Source organism: Anomaloglossus baeobatrachus, chromosome 2, assembly GCF_048569485.1.
Source record: "Anomaloglossus baeobatrachus isolate aAnoBae1 chromosome 2, aAnoBae1.hap1, whole genome shotgun sequence".
Classification (NCBI taxonomy): domain Eukaryota; kingdom Metazoa; phylum Chordata; class Amphibia; order Anura; family Aromobatidae; genus Anomaloglossus; species Anomaloglossus baeobatrachus.
This window is the reverse complement of record NC_134354.1, coordinates 598833316-598850842: the sequence shown is the minus strand read 5'-3', so window position 1 is coordinate 598850842 and position 17527 is coordinate 598833316.

Below are 17527 nucleotides of genomic sequence, written 5' to 3'. Positions count from 1 at the left end.
AAATGAAGTTTAGGCCGTACAATTACGTCCCTGGTCGTTAAGTCACGTTAAAATAGGACGTAAGTTTACTGCCCGCGGTCGTGAAGGGGTTAAGTACTGTAGGATATTGTGAAAACCTGCTGACAGGCAGCACTCAGAGGGTTAAGTTTCCCCTGTGCAGTCATCCAATGACTGCAGTGGTAGGAGTCCTATGCAGGGGGGAGGAGCTAACTACGACTACGCGTGGAAGGATAGGGTCGGCTGGGAGACGGCAGTTGAGAGGAAATAGAGGGAGTTGATATCCTCCATTTTGTGAGTAGTTTTTCTAGAGCATCGCGAGAAGAAAAGCTGCCCCTCAGAGGTCTGCCTGTCTGGTGTGGTTGAATTTACCACAGTATGTGTAGAAAACACTGACCAGCTGTCATCTATATATATAATTGCCTTATTCTGTCTGTCTGTCTGTCTGTCTGTCTGTCTGTCTATCTGTCTGTCTATCTGTCTGTCTGTCATGCTCCGAAATTGTGTCCTTACGGTGACACAAAGCTGATTGGCCGCTGGGCTCGCCATGGCCCCGCCCCCCCACACGGATTGGCCTCTCGCCCCGGCTCTCTGCAGGCCCCGCCCCCCTCACGCAATGGACGCTCGCTCTGGCCCAACTGACACGGAGCTCCGATTCCCAGGTGAGTACACACACACACATCAGATCACACTCACTCTCACACTCACTCTCACACACACCTCACACATCACAACATGCTGGGATATCACTTGCTTCTACACCGGCTCCGTCAGGATCCCAGCAGCGCCAGACATAACCTTGCGATGCTGGGATCTTCACGGAGGCCGTGAAAGCTGGTAACCATTATACACATCGGGTAACTAAGGTCCCTTAGTTACCCGATGTGTATCATAGTTACCAGTGTACACCGGCTCACACTCACTCTCACACACATCACACACACATCACATCGCATCCACACATCAAGGTCCTGCAGCGCCGGAAAATACAGACACATAACAGCACACACACACACACACACACAAATCAGATCACACTCACTCACACACACACATCACATCGCATCCACATACTCACAACATCCTGGGATATCGCTTGCTTCTCGGCCTCGATACTGTGCTGTTGTGATCTTCCAGGACCTGCCGGAGGATCACATGGCCAGAAGCATGTGATATCCCCGGATGTTGTGAGTATAAGCGCGTATGTGCGATATCGTCAGTGTCTGTGTGTGTGAGTGTATGCGATCGGGTGTGTGTGAGTGTATGCGATCGGGTGTGTGTGAGTGGATGCGATCGGGTGTGTGTGAGTGGATGCGATCGGGTGTGTGTGAGTGGATGCGATCGGGTGTGTGTGAGTGGATGCGATCGGGTGTGTGAGTGTCGGCAGAGGAGCACGGCGTGCTGGAGGAGGCTGGGAGCAGAGAGGCTGATTATGGGGAAGGCTGGGAGGAGAGAGGCTGATGGTGGGGGAGGCTGGGAGGGGGAGGCTGGGACGAGGGAGGCTGATGCTGGTGGAGGCTGATGCTTGGGGAGGCTGGGAGCGGAAGGCTGATGCTGAGGGAGGCTGGGAGAGGGAGGCTGGGAGGAAGGAGGCTGGGAGGAGAGAGGCTGATCCTGGGGAAGGCTGGGAAGGGGAGGCTGATGCTGGGGGAGGCTGGAAGGAGAGAGGCTGGAAGGAGAGAGGCTGATGCATGGGAGGCTGATGCTGGGGGAGGCTGGAAGGAGAGAGGCTAATGCTGGTGGAGGCTGATGCTTGGGGAGGCTGATGCTGGGGGAGACTGGGAGGGGAAGGCTGATGCTGAGGGAGGCTGGGAGGAAGGAGGCTGGGAGGAGAGAGGCTGATCCTGGGGAAGACTGGGAACGGGAGGCTGATGCTGAGGGAGGCTGGAAGGAGAGAGGCTGATGCTGGGGGAGGCTGGAAGGAGAGAGGCTGATGCTGGTGGAGGCTGATGCTTAGGGAGGCTGATGCTGGGGGAGACTGGGAGCGGAAGGCTGATGCTGAGGGAGGCTGGGAGAGGGAGGCTGGGAGGAAGGAGGCTGGGAGGAGAGAGGCTGATCCTGGGGAAGGCTGGGTAGGGGAGGCTGATGCTGGGGGAGGCTGGAAGGAGAGAGGCTGATGCTGGTGGAGGCTGATGCATGGGGAGGCTGATGCTGGGGGAGACTGGGAGCAGAAGGCTGATGCTGAGGGAGGCTGGGAGGAAGGAGGCTGGGAGGAGAGAGGCTGATCCTGGGGAAGGCTGGGAAGGGGAGGCTGATGCTGAGGGAAGCTGGAAGGAGAGAGGCTGATGCTGGGGGAGGCTGGAAGGAGAGAGGCTGAGGCTGGGAGGAGAGAGGCTGATGCTGGGGAAGGCTGATGCTGAGGGAGGCTGGGAGGGGAAAGCTGATGCTGGGGAAGGCTGGGAGGACGGAGGCTGGGAGGAGAGAGGCTGATCCTGGGGAAGGCTGGGAGAGGGAGGCTGATGCTGGAGGAGGCTGGAAGGAGAGAGGCTGATGCTGGCGGAGGCTGATGCTGGGGAGGCTGGGAGAGGGAGGCTGATGCTGAGGGAGGCTGGGAGGAGGGAGGCTGGGAGAGGTAGGCTGAGAGAAGAGAGGCTGATGCACACACACACACACACACACACACACACGCGCGCGCACTGCACAACACACCACACACACACACACACACTGGGAACCACAAACAACTGCCCTACACAGACACCCACACACACAGACAACGCTGCACACACACAACACCCAACACACAAACACCGCGGCACACACAAATATACGCACATACCGCACAACACACACATTGCTCAAAACATACCTCCCCCAAAACACACCACACACACACAAACCGCGCAACACACACACAACGCTACAGACACACAGCGCTCCACAAACAACGCAACACACGCAACACACATACAACACCGCTCTCACCCCCCGTCACACCCAGACAACACCCAGAACATGTACAGCGCCTACACAAACACTTGGTAACTACAGACAACAACATCTCTCTCTCTATATATATATATAACAAAAATCATACATGAACTACACAATACGTAAATTCTAGAATACCCGATGCGTAGAATCGGGCCACCTTCTAGTCTGTAAATAGTTGTCTATATCACCAGTAAAGAGACTGTTCATCACCGAAGCGGAGTTGTTTTATGATTAAATATTAACAACAACAATAACAACTATTTCCACCATCAAACTCAACCGTGTCCCACACGAGGTTACCACATATGTGCATGTGTGTATGTAGTATATGTATCTCTGTGCATAAATAGTATGTGCATGTGTGCCTGTGTATATATACAGTATACATGTATACTGTATATAGTATATGTGCCTGTGTATGTTCCTGTGTCTCTGTGTATTTATAGTATTTGTGCTTGTGTGTATATGTGCCTGTGTGTATATATAGTATTTGTCTGTATGTGTGTATACAGTATATATATATATATATATATATATATATATATATATATATATATATATATATATATACATATATATATATATATATATATATACATAAATAGTATGTGTATATGTGCCCGTGTGTATATAGTATATGTGTATATGTACCTGTGTGTGTATATATATAGTATATGTGCCTGTTTGTATACATAGTATATGTGAATATCTATCATAGTTACATAGTTACATAGTTACTTAGGTTGAAAAAAGACCTAAGTCCATCTAGTTCAACCTTCCTCCACCAGTTCTACATTTAGTCACTAAGTCATTTATAACCAACAATGTTTTGTGTACTGAGGAAATCATCCAGCCCTTTTTTAAAAGCTGTTATAGTATCTGCCATTACTGCCTCTTGTGGTAGGGCATTCCACAGTCTGACTGCTCTAACTGTAAAGAACCCTTTCCTAGTTAGGTTTCGGAATCGCTTTTCTTCCACTCGCAGTGAATGCCCCCTGGTCCTTAGTACTGTCTTTGGAAGAAATAAGTCATGTGCCAGTCCTTTATATTGACCACACATGTATTTATACATATAAATGAGATCTCCTCTGAGACGTCTTTTTTCTAAGCTATCTATCTGTGTGTGTGTATATATAGTATATGTGCTTGTATGTATATATAGTATATGTGCCTTTGTGTATATAGTATATTTGCCTGTGAGTATATATGGTATATTTTCTGTTTTAATTTTTTTAATGCTAGTGCAAGGATAAAACAATAAATTCAGGGTTACTTATCCTCCTCAGGACCAGCAATTCCTCTTTGTTACTGCTCTGGTCTATGTTTTCAGGCTGCAGCTGTAATGTTATGACTAAATCATGTCTGCTGGAGCCAAAAACCCAGCTCAGCAGTCACACCAAGGTAGATGGCATCAGTACCAGAGCCCTGTGATTAGCAAGAAAGGTCACGTGACTTTATCATTGCAGCTTGTAAACATAGACAGAGCTACAGTAGAGAGACATCACTAGGCTATGCAAAAATGAGTAATTCTGATTTTATTTTTTTTTCCAGTGCAAGATGATTAGCACAATAAAACTTAAAATGGAAGACCCCAAGAGGTGGGGGGCTATGATCAATTTTTGCACAGTGGCCCTTTGCAATCAGTGTCTACTCCTAGTAAGGAGTGAGATCTCTCAGGATCTCACCAGTATGAGGCAATGATCATACTCTGAATGCTGGGATCCCACAACCTGGAAGTTCTGGCCTGACTTTGTCAGAAAGGCAAGCTCCTTCAGAATGCATTAACATCACTTAAGAATGGTTTTAACATACAGTACCTGTAATAAAATCACCAGTCTGGCGCTGGTTACTCTTATATTACATAAAAAGGACAGCCCCAGATTGGTGATGGGTATTGTTTAAAGTAGTGCATTTCAAGAATACCTACTGTGTTATGGTTCGGGGTTCTCCTGAGCCTTGAACAGCTCCTGCCCTGTCCTCATCCCCTGCAGTGGTGTTGGCTGACTCTCCTGCGCTACCTTCTGTTGCTTTAGGCGCTTGGCTGCTAGGCATCAGGTGTCCAGGGTCTTTGTTCGTTCTGAGACTAAGGCGGGCTTTGCACACTACGACATCGCAGGCCGATGCTGCGATGCCGAGTGCGATAGTGCCAGCCCCCGTCGCAGCAGCGATATGTGGTGATAGCTGGCGTAGCGAAAGTTATCGCTACGCCAGCTTCACACACACACTCACCTGCCGTGCGACATCCCTGTGGCCGGCGACCCGCCTCCTTGTTAAGGGGGCGGGTCGTGCGGCATCACTGCGACGTCACACGGCAGGCGGCCAATCAGAGCGGAGGGGCGGAGATGAGCAGGATGTAAACATCCTGCCCACCTCCTTCCTTCCGCATATCCTACGGAAGCCGCAGTGAGGCCGGTAGGAGACGTTCCTCGCTCCTGCGACTTCACACACAGCGATGTGTGCTGCCGCAGGAGCGAGGAACAACATCGGACCGTCGCGTCAGCGTAATCATGGATTACGCCGACGCTGCACCGATGATACGATTACGACGCTTTTGCGCTCGTTAATCGTATCATCCAGCCTTTACACACTGCGATGTCGCATGCGATGCTGAAAGTGCGTCATTTTCAATTTGACCCCACCGACATCGCACCTGCGATGTCGCAGTGTGCAAAGTGCCCCTAAGTCCCTGTTTTGCCCTACCGTGCATGCGTGGGTTCCAGCTGCCTCTCCAAGCTCTAAGTGCGGGATTCCCGCTACTGCGCATGTGCATGACATCACCAGTGATGCGAAAGCTCCTGATTGGCTGTGCTGACGTCACCAATGACGGGACGGCCACTGATTGGCCATCGATGATCTCAGCGGTGACGCAGTGGCTGCTGAATGGCCATTTGATGACATCATTGGTGACGTGGCAGTCCCTGAGTGGCCGTGGCTGGCACTATTGCCTTCTGGTGCTGGCTTGGGCTAAGGAATAGTCTATAAAAGACCCTGGACAACACCCATGGCTGCGCGAGTGTCATTATAGCTCTGCTGTAAAGAAGAGCAGTGCAGCCTTTGTGTGGCCTCATCACCAAGTCAGCCTTGCAGAGTATGTGGCAGGGTTTTGTGTGACTGGAGGTGGTAGGCAGGGTTAGGTGTCCAGTGCCCATCATGCCAAGATTCATGGCGAGGCATAGTCAGGGCCAGTTACCCCGCTCTAGTCCTACCACTCCAGTTAGATTGTGGCAGTTCAGTGACGCTAACTGGCCTGTCTCTACTGTCCCAGTTGTGTTGTAAACAAATGAGGTCCAGTACTCGGTGGGTGTGTGTTTTTTATTTTTTTTTCTCCCTGAGGTTGTGCTGTCCAGTCACCTGTTCATCTGTGGCTTTGTCATCTGCTCGGAGGACCTCGGGAGCCGTTAGAACTGTTATTAGTTTTACTCTAATCATCCTCCTACGTAACATACTGTACTTCAGATTCCAAACAATTGGTATTTACATTTTTGCAAATCATTATATGTAACAAAGTTTTTAAAAATTCACCGTGTTGGCTAAAAGATTAAAAAGAGGCATAGTCATAGTAAAGAAGCTTGTAATTCAAGGTTTTAGGCATATTACTGTATTGTTTTGGACCATAAGACACACTTTTTCCCCCAAATCTGGGAGGAAGGTGGAGGATGGGCATCTTATAGACCAGATGTACGTGGCTTGCTGGTGGCGGGGGGGGCTGCGGTTGTGGAGTGGGGTCACAGGAGACTAAAGCAGGCTGCAGCTGCGACTGGGGTTAACGTGTGCCACTATTAAAGAAAATTAACCTTCTTCGTGCCCCCCACCCATATCCCACCCACCTCTCTGCACTGAATCTAGCAATAAGAGATGGGTGGGTTTATGGGCATGGGGAGAAGGGAATATTCATTCTATTTAATAGTGAGCATATGTGTTCGTCCTATTCGCTGGCTTCTTGCCGCAGCTGGGATGATTGTCTGACTGCTATGAAAGAAAATTAATATTCACCGCTTCCCATGCCCATAGTCCTAGGCAAGGGGAGCAGTGAATATTCACTTTGGATTAACTGGCAACTGATGTCGGTGTGTGACTGTGGGCAAATGGTAGTGATATCATGCCCTGCCCTGCTTACTCTCTGAAGTCAGTGATGCTGACATTAGAAGAGGAAACCGTGCATCAGTGGAGAGGAGTGAAGTGAGTGTAATCATTTATTTCTTTTATGTGTGCAGCATAAAAGAAGGCATATATACCAGGATGGGCCCATAATGGGGGACATATATACCAGCATTGGAGACATAGATACCAGGATTAGGAACATAGATCAGGATATGGGGGCATATGTACCAGGATGGGGACATATGTAACAGGATTGGGAATATATGTACAAAGATGGGGATCATATATACCAGAATGATGGACAAATATACCAGGATCAGGGACATCAATACCAGGATGGGAGACATATATAGCAGGATGGGGGACATATATACCAGGATTAGGGACATATATACCAGGATGGGAAACATATACTGTACACTAGGATGGAGGACATACAGTATATAAATATAAAGTACCTAGAAGTTTCCCGGAATGGGGGACATTAGTACAGAATTGGGGGACATTAAAGCCATAACAGTGTCAGCAGCAGATCCGTTATGACCATATTTGCTGCTTCGAATTTTATTTCCTGTTTTTCGCCTCTTAAACGTAGGTGTCTCTTATGGTCCAGTTGGCCTTATATTCCAAAAAATATAGTAAGTAAAAGGAAAGCCAGAAATTAGCAAAATATAATAAGGGCAAATATATGCCTGTCTAAACATTTTATATTCTAACTTACAGGTAGTCCCAAATTAGCATATGCTTTTTTTAACTTTTGTATGAAACCAAAGTTTTAAAAAGCTTGTGGTTTAAGCTTCATTAGTGGTGACCATTGCTTATTTTCCTTCCTGCTCAACGGAAATTATCAGTATGACTGACCACTGGCACAGTTGGCAGTAGCCCACATTAAACTTAGTGATAAGATTTACACTCATCTGGGGTCGTGAAACTAATTCAGACATTTCACACTAGACCTCACTATGTCTTTTCCATTTTTTTTTTATATTACTGGTCTGACAACACATTTTTGTTAGATATATACAATAAAGATTACCATACTTTTTGTTTTATAAAATGCACCGAATTATAAGATGCACCCCAACTTTAGAGAAAAAAAAATAGAAAAAAATATGGGGTCCGTCTTAATCTGGTGCTGTCTTACTGCATGGATGCAGCAGTGGTGGTGGAGCAAGGTCACAGGAAGTAGGGTTGGTGGTGGAGTAGGGCGGTGCAGCAGGTGTCCTAGATGCTCGCTGCGGGCTCTGTGAGGCAGGAGGAGCATCAGGAATTGTCTGTGGTGCAGGCTTCAAAGAAATAGCGCACGGAGTCGGTGCGTGCACAGATGGAGGTCTCAGCTCACTGACAAAGTGAGATCTCATCTGCACACATGCCATCAAGACTAATGGGCCAGAGGCAGCGCATGCGCAGATGACATCTTGAGCCGCGAGCTCCATCTGCACATGCGCCAACTCCGGATGCCATTATTTGAAGCCCGCACCGCTGACATTTTCAGAATGGTGGCCCCTGCCACACAGCTTGCAGCACAGCTCACAGCACAGTACACCATCCACAGTAAGCTGGCAGCACAGCACCCGCAGCCTGCAGCATCTCCCCTGCCTCCTGTGACCCCTTTTCACCATCCCTAGTAAGCTACGTTCATATTATAAGACGCACCCCTCATCTTCATCCCAAATTTGTGGTAGGAAAAATGCATCTTATAATCCAAAAAATATGGTAAGTATTGTGCATCTGAACTCAATGAGCTTAATAACCTTACAGTGATATATACCTCTACATAGGAATTGGCATTTTGTTAGAGCAGTGCTTGTCCAATACAAGAGATTTGTGTAAAACTAAACAAAATAGCATATTTTATGGGGGGGGGGGTTGTTTTTGTTTTTTTTTTTTTAAATCAAACATATTTAAAGTAACCTAAATATAGTTATGAGCAAATACAATTTACATAAATGTGAGTTCAGGCTCATATATGGATATTCACCTACATCTTGAAAGAAAAACCACACAGATGTTTCATAAATGGAGAGAAGTAATTTAAATGTGTTTTCTTCTTGCAGTATTTGCTGATGGATGATTTTTCTACAGCACAAAAACCTGTTATGAGCATGTGTTTAGGGAAGGAAATAGTTGTCTAATGCTTACATTGTAACTGGGTCAACAAGAAAGGGAAAAAAAAAGCAATTTTTCAAGTCTCAAAAGCACTGATGGAGAATCAATTGGGAGGTGATGCTAATGAATGGGGAAGTGTTTGTACTAGGTGCTGATGAGCTGTTGCTGTCCACAGGATATAAAACGCTTATCAAATGCTCACAGGGCCACACTTGTTCAGTTCTTTTCGAGCCTTCACGGTGAAGATAGTGGATTAATCAATGTCTTATATTTGTAAAATGATCTCACTCATTTACATATACAGTATATCTATTTTGCATATATAAAAAAATGTGTATGTATTGTAATACTGCGGTTACTGTCTCACAATCCCAAAAAAATCTAACCCAAAGTTTTCATGAGATTGTTTAATGATTAGTAATATTTAAGTACTTCATACTCATATTATTTTCCTGCTTAAAACATAATAATGGCTACGTTTCTGTGAGTAAATAGAAAGTATAGTGGGAAAAGAGTGGCTTAACTGGAAACAGGTCGTGGTTTCGTGGGAGGGGGAGAATTATGCAGGAAAGTTCATGGCTTTGGATGCAGCAACAAAATTGGAGCAGAAAATGATACAATTTCATATTGTCTAGACTAAGGGCAGCTTTATACGTTGCAACATCTGACATGCGATGTCGGTGGGGTCAAATCGAAAGTGACGCACATCCGGCGTCACTTTCGACATTGTAGTGTGTAAATCCTAGATGATACGATTAACGAGCGCAAAAGCATCGTCATTGTATGATCGGTGTAGGCTCCGACTTTTCCATAATTACGCTGCCGCGACAGGTACGATGTTGTTCCTCGTTCCTGCGGCAGCACACATCGCTGTGTATGAAGCCGCAGTAGTGGGGAACATCACCTTACCTGGCGCCGGCGGCTATACGGAAGGAAAAAGGTGGGCGGGATGTTTACATCCTGCTCATCTCCGCCCCTCCGCTTTGATTGGCTGCCTGCCGTGTGACGTTGTTGTGACGTTGTACGACCCGCCCCCTTAGGAAGGAGGCGGGACGCCGGCCACAGCTATGTCACAGGGCAGGTGAGTGCATGTGAAGCTGGCGTAGGGATAATGTTCGCTACGCCATGAATTACAAGATATCGCTGCTGCGACGGGGGCGGGGACTATCGCGTGCGACATCGCAGCATCGGCTTGCAATGTCACAACGTGCAAAGCCTGCCTAAGTTTATATGTCAGAATATTAGAGAATATTAGATAGTATTTGTAAAACTGACTCATATTCTTTAGACTCAAAAAGGTAGAATAGCTCATACCCATAACATGCGATAAGTCATTATATAATTTATTTTTCTCATTGAATAATACACTCCTCAACAATACAATACAACACCAAGAAGGAAAAGTTGTGGAATTATACAAATTGCAGGATCAACAGGCAAAGTAATGAAAAGCAAATAGGAAAATATGTAAAGAAAATTTCAAAACTTGTAGATTTCATCGGTATAATGTATAAGTACCACCTACAGAAATATATCCACTTGTAATAATAATATTTTTTATTTCTAAAGCGTCAACGTATTCTGCAGCACAATTCAAAGCGGATGTATACAGACTTGTGTGCATGAATATGCTATCAAAGAGTTTATTAATGATTGTCTAAGAAAAGTTCTGCAATGTTAAATACACATGGGCACACAAATCAAGATCCACTAAAACCAGCTCCCTTTGAAATTGGCACCCAATGAAGTCCCACATGTCCTCAATGGGAAACAAGTCCAGAGATGCTGCAGGCCATGGTAGTATGTTTAGGCAACACAGACTACTCACAGTAGAATAAGCAACATACGGCCTAGCATTATTGGGTTAAAAAATGGCTCCAGGGACATTTTGGAGAAAAGGCTGTACCAATGGTTCCTTGGCTGATCCCTTCTGTACTGCCTGTGAACATCACATACAAAGCCTATCATGTCAAAGAGAGTCTATAAAAACCATCAGAAAGCATTTGTATGAATTTGGGCTATGAATCTGATGTCCAGCCACAGGTGTTCCATTGACACCACACCAACTCTACTATGGTAGAGAGCAAGATGGCAATCAGAGTTCTAATTTAGATCTATCCAATTCAACGATGAGTTCCACTGTCATCTTGGATGCAATGATAACATATGGGTGAAAGAATGGATGGTTAGATAGATGGATGGTTGGATAGATAGATAGATAGATAGATATAATATCACTATACAGTATATTGTTTAAATTCAGCCTTTCTCAGAACCACTGATCCTTGTAATCCAAACTCACAGGTTGGCAATGCTCATCTGTAGATATCACCATAACCTTTCAGACCTTATTCTTCAGTAAGCAAGATATCAATTTTTAAATCTAAATTCATTTTCAAAATCCAGTAGTTTATATAGTTGAGCAGTGAGTATGGTTAGTTACCAAATATGAAATATATAGTTTAAATAAAATTAGAATTTTGTTATTTTGTACTGCTTTTTGTGATCTAATTTCATTAACATGAAGCCTTATAATGCTTAGTATTGCTACCATCAAGCCAAAAGTATTTCTAACTATCTCAACTGAAAGTTATAAGCATGACAATCAGGCATTAATCATGTTTGTAGCTTGCATTGACCTACTTTACAGTGCAGATCTAAAGTACCTCTCCTTTTGTATTACTCTATAAAAGATGTGAGAAAATAACAAATGGGCCCCGAAATATAAATGAATGATAAAAGCAATTAACCATAATATATTAAGGAACATTGGGATAACATGTATAATGACAAGGGTGAATAAAATATTGCTGTTTATTCATTTCTTTTATATCAACCTGTATAATTAGCATGTACAAAATATATTAAAAAGATAACCTATTATAGTAGAAGTTAGAGGAAAACAAAAAAATTAAACAGGGACGGAGCTCAGGATAAATATTAGTCTGGTACAAAGCGGAGTGCCATGAACAGTGAAGAGAGGACATAGCCACATCTGGGTAAGAATAAACCGCTCCATCCTCACATCTCAGGCTGATGATTACCTTTTTGTGCAGCATACGTACTTCCTTCAGAGTCACCATACCTATACCAAACAGCTTTGAGACCCTATATACTGAGGCTACCCACTTTCAAACTCTGGGCAACATTCTCATCTACGGAGATCTCAGTGCAAGAACGGGAAGTGAAAGAGACTATCTTGCCACTAATGGAATCATCTATGTATTCAGAGCAGATACCAACTGTGACAACCTAGTGCAATATAAGTGACAGAACACTGTTGAACCTATGCCAAAAGCCTTGTAATTCTTATTCTCAATTGCCTCACCAAATGAGACTCAATGGGAAAGACATATCCTAAATGCCCATATGGGCAATAGTGTGATCAACTATGTCATCACAGATATATACCCTACAAAGATTGGCACTTTTATAGTCACCCCACAAAGATATCTGTCAGACCACAACCAAATGCTCTTATATATCAAATACACAAGCAAATTACCCTCACAAACTGCGCAGTAGACTGGTCTCTTTAGCTTTCCTCCATCCTTCAAATGGTTCAAGATATCAGCCCCAAAATATACAGATGCCATTGTCGCGGGCGGGGAAGGGACGCTGCGCTCACCACGCTCGGGTCCGGCGCTGCTGCTACTGCTGCTCGGTGGCTCGAGCGGTGGGCCGGATCCGGGGACTCGAGCGGCGCTCCTCGCCCGTGAGTGAAAGGGGAATAGTTTTTGAGGTTTGGGAAGTCGGTCCGCGACGCCACCCACGGTTTGTGGTGAGGTTGGGGACACCACCGCTGCTCTGGACGGGGATCCCGGGAGCGATGACAGGGAGCAGCCGAGATGTTTCTCTCCCCTCCGTGGGTAGGGGGTTTTGGTGGTCCCGCGGCCCAGTGATGGTGACTGAAAGGTGGATGGCAGGGTTTGGTGAGGTGCAGGGTCGCGGGGGCAGCGCGGTGCCAGACGGCACGGTGGTACTCACTCAGCCAATAACGTAGACGGAGTCTCTGGTAAAACAAACGGCTGGATGGACGGGTCCCGCAGCCGGCTGCGGTGGTCACTCCCGGTAGGTTGGCGGTGACTGTCTCTCCCTGCACCTGTGATGTGTTTTCTGCTCCGATGGCTTCCCACCGGTAACCCACTCCCCAGCGGTGTATCTGCCAGGGGAGCCCCTTTTTGCCCGCAGGCTCTGGCCCTGGGAACTCTAGCTGTGGCGGTAGCTGTATTTCCCTTCACGGTTGAGCGGTTGCCTTCAGTCGGGTCTTTGCTGCTGGGAAACCCCGGAGGTTCCCGTCGCTGATGGATTTGACCGGTTTAATGGCAACTCCAAGCCTGGTCGGGGTCCGTAGGCCCTGCCGAATGGTGCTGGCTTCTCTTCGCTCCCCGGTTTGGTACCGGCGGGCCACCACCCGTCCCCGGTCCTTACGGTTATGCGTCAATCGGCCTCTCCTGCAGGCGGTCACCACCATCTGCCAACCTTGCTCTTGGGTGCCCGGGCCACGCACCCGGACACGGTCAGTCTCTTCTTGCTCCTCCACTACTCTCCTCAACTCCGACTTCTCTCTCCCTAACTGTTCTCCACTCTCAACTGACTTCCTTCTCCCGCCTCCAGGACTGTGAACTCCTCGGTGGGTGGGGCCAACTGCCTGGCTCCTCCCCACCTGGTGTGGACATCAGCCCCTGGAGGGAGGCAACAAGGATTTTGTGTCTGGCTGATGTGCCTGTCTCGGGGTGGGGGTGTGTGTTGCAGTACCTGTGACGACCTGGCTAGTCCAGGGCGCCACACCATCAATAGACCAGAGATCAAGGAGAAGCTCCAACACTTCTATAATAGTGTGTATAAACTTAACCCAGAAGGATTACACCTACCTGCAAGGGACCTTATCAACATACGCTATGCCACAGCAGAAATGTCCAACCTGAAAACATGCAGCAACAAAAGACCCAGTAAACTAAATCTTAACAACTGGTTTGGTAAAAGAATGTAAATCCAGGAAGAAAGTCCTAAGAATGGCTTCAAATAAAAAACACAGAGACTCAAACAACCCCACTCTGAGAGAAGCTAATCACACTATACAACAATTTAACAAATCCATCCTCAGAAAGAAAGCAAAACCATAGCTCCACCAAACTCCTCCAACTCCAAGATACCTTTGAAGACAACAGCTTTTGGGAATTATGAAACCAACTAGGATCCAACCATAAAAGCAACAATCTTCACATCTAGAGCAGCATAATCTGGCTCCAGTACTTTCATGGCCCTTTACAAAGACATTCCAAGTGAAGACTTGAACCCCACACAAAAAGAGCTCATAAATCAACTGAAAGATATGGAGGAAAAATTGAAAGATTTTTAAAACCCTTTTGATACACCAATCATATTGTCAGAGTTAACAGAAAGGATCACACTGATAAATATATATATGAAAACCAGCAGCCCAGATGAGATCCTCTCAGAAATATTAAAATACAGTCTGCCAGACAACCAGGGTATGATTGCAAAATAATTCAATATTATACTGCAGGCTGGCTACTTCCCCAAAAACTGTAACCAAGGACTCATTACCTCAATACTTAAAAAATTAGACAAGTACAAGCAAGCAAACTACCAGGATAGATGTGTTAGCTGAAATTCTTCAACTGTGTTTTGAAAAACAGGATCCTCACCTTCCTCACCCAGCAGAACATCCTAGACAAAAGTTAAGCAGGCTTCATGCCAAACCACAGCACTACAGACCACACCTACTCTCTGCACAGCCTCATCAAGAACAATGGGCACAACACAAACCATGAGAAGATTTATGCCTGCTTTGTGGACTTCAAGAAGGCTTTCCACTCAGTGTGGCACCCAGAGCGATTCTTAAAACTGCTGGGGAATGGAATAGGAGGCAAAACAAATGATGGTATCTAAAGCTCCTACTCTGAGAACAGCTGCAGAATGAGGTTAAATGGAAGGAGGACAGCCTATTTCCCACAGCGCTGTGGTGTGAGAGAGGGCTGAAGTCTTAGTCCAATGGTCTTCAACATTTACATTAAAAAAGCTGGCGGGGTCTTTGGAGTCGTCCTCAGCAACCTTACTCCCCCTCCATGACACCAAAAGGAAATTTCTGCCATATACTAATGACCTTGTGCTGCTATCACCAACTGAAAAAGGCCTCCAAGATAATATGAGAATCTAAAGCTGGGTTTACACGCTGCAACATCGCAAAGGACATCGCTGTAACGTCACCGGTTTGGTGACGCAATAGCGATCTCCATAAGTCTCTGCTAAGTCTCTGGTGAGCGTTCAACCCGGCAAACCTGGCCAACAACTTACCAGCGATCCGGACCTGCAGAGCGACCTAGCTGGTTGTTGGGGACGTTGATAAGCAGCCTTTTGAAAGGGAAGTTGCTAACAAAGTCGCTGAAAAGGATTCACACACTGAAACTTCATGCTGCACAGCGGGAAACAAAGGACCTAGGAATGGTCCTGAACGACTTGTAGTGATCAGCAACTTCCAGCAACTTCACAGCAGGGGCCAGGTCGCTGATAGGTTTCACACACTGCAACATCGCAAACAACATCGCTATTGCGTCACAAAACCGGTAACGTTACAGCGATGTCGTTTGAGATGTTGCAGTGTGTAAACCCAGCTTTAGAGACCTTCAGCACCACATGGGCACTGCCAATCAACCGGGGAAAAAAAAACTAATATGGTGTTATTATGGTGATAGAACGATGTTCCAGAAAAGAAAGCAGAAACCTGCTAGCCATCCTCCCTTTGTGATAGACAACTGTCCACTTACAGAAACCAACAACTACACATACCTGGGCGTAGAACTCAGCCAATCAGGGAACCTTAAGCAAGCCATAGAGTTACTAAAATACAAGACATGCAAAGCCTTCTATGCCATCAGAAGATGTTTGTACCATCTCAAGGCACCTGTAGTCTGGCTAAAAATCTTTAACACCACTATTGCTCCAATCTTTTTGTACAACAGTGAAGTTTGGGGTCCAGTCTCATACCTCCACTGGTGAAAGTGGGATTCTGGGTCAACAGAAATTTTCCAACTAGAGTTCTGCAAGCACCTCTTCCAAGTCCTCTGGAGTACATGAAACAGCGCCTTCTGAGAAGAGCTGGACAGATTCCCCCTACACCTTGTCATCCAGAACAAGACACTATCATTTAAGGCTCATTTACAAAACCATAGTCCTAGCTTCTACCATCACAAAGCCTTGTTATACTAGGAAGTCCCAGGAGAACAAAGCCCCTCAACACAAAGCACCCAAAGCAAGTCTGACCAAAAGCATCTGGAGGAATGACATAAACAAATCACAGAAACAGAAAATAAACCAGAACCTACAAAGGGAGAACAAACTGGCCTTATACCAAGAGAAACTAGCAAACCCCAAAGAGCGACAGATCCTAAGCTGGTAAAGACTGAGTGTCCACAGCCTACTCATTGAATCCGGGCAGCACTGACAGAACTACAAGCCCCAAGAGAGCAGACTTTGCTAGCAGTGCCCCCAGGAGGCCGTGGCCTACTTCTTGCTGAGGTACTCCAAATACTCTGCAGTGAAGTACACAGATCACTGATCTCCTCCCATACTTCACTTCCATGGTGGAGGTAGCCTATACTACTGGGAGAAGAGGAAAATGCAGCGGCCAAAGCAGCACAATATGTCAGTGCCTACCACAGACTTAGGGAAGCCTGATATTGTCATGGACTATACCCTACCCTAGATGTACCTCTATCACTATCCTCCCATTTTTACCATTTGCTTTGGCAATGCTGGCATGTACTTAGCCAGCCAAAAAAAGCCCATTTGAAGAAGGGGAAAAAAACCCAAATCAAACAAGGAAGGAGCTCAAGATAAATATTAGTCTCCTCTTTGTGCTAATCAGTGCAGTGAAGAGAGGAAACAGCCACTTCTGGGCAAGAATTTGAATTTATATTTGTCTGAACCGCACTTTATGCACAGAATGTTTTGTGTGTTTAATTTTTGTGATAAAATAATGGGTTTGTCAAGATTGTCTTCAATTTTAATGTTTCCCAAATGAGAAAAGATCATGAAATAATGGCTAAGAATCAACCATGAAGAAATTGCTTAAATTGTCGCAAGTTGCCAATAACAGTTGCCAATTCCCCAAGGGAAACAATGCGATTGCATAATACCTGCTAAGACCACAATTTTGGCACAGTGTGCAATCTTAAAGGGAAGCTATCATCCAAAGATCATCTATTTTTAAATGAGGTTTTTGTGTTACAGGTGTATAAACAAATTGACAATTTTATTTTTTATAAAGCAAATTTTTATTAAAAAACAAAATAAGAAATCTTGCAATTACAGTGGCCACAGTGGCTTTTTAGACTCAAATTCTGTCCTTTCAGAAAGTGTT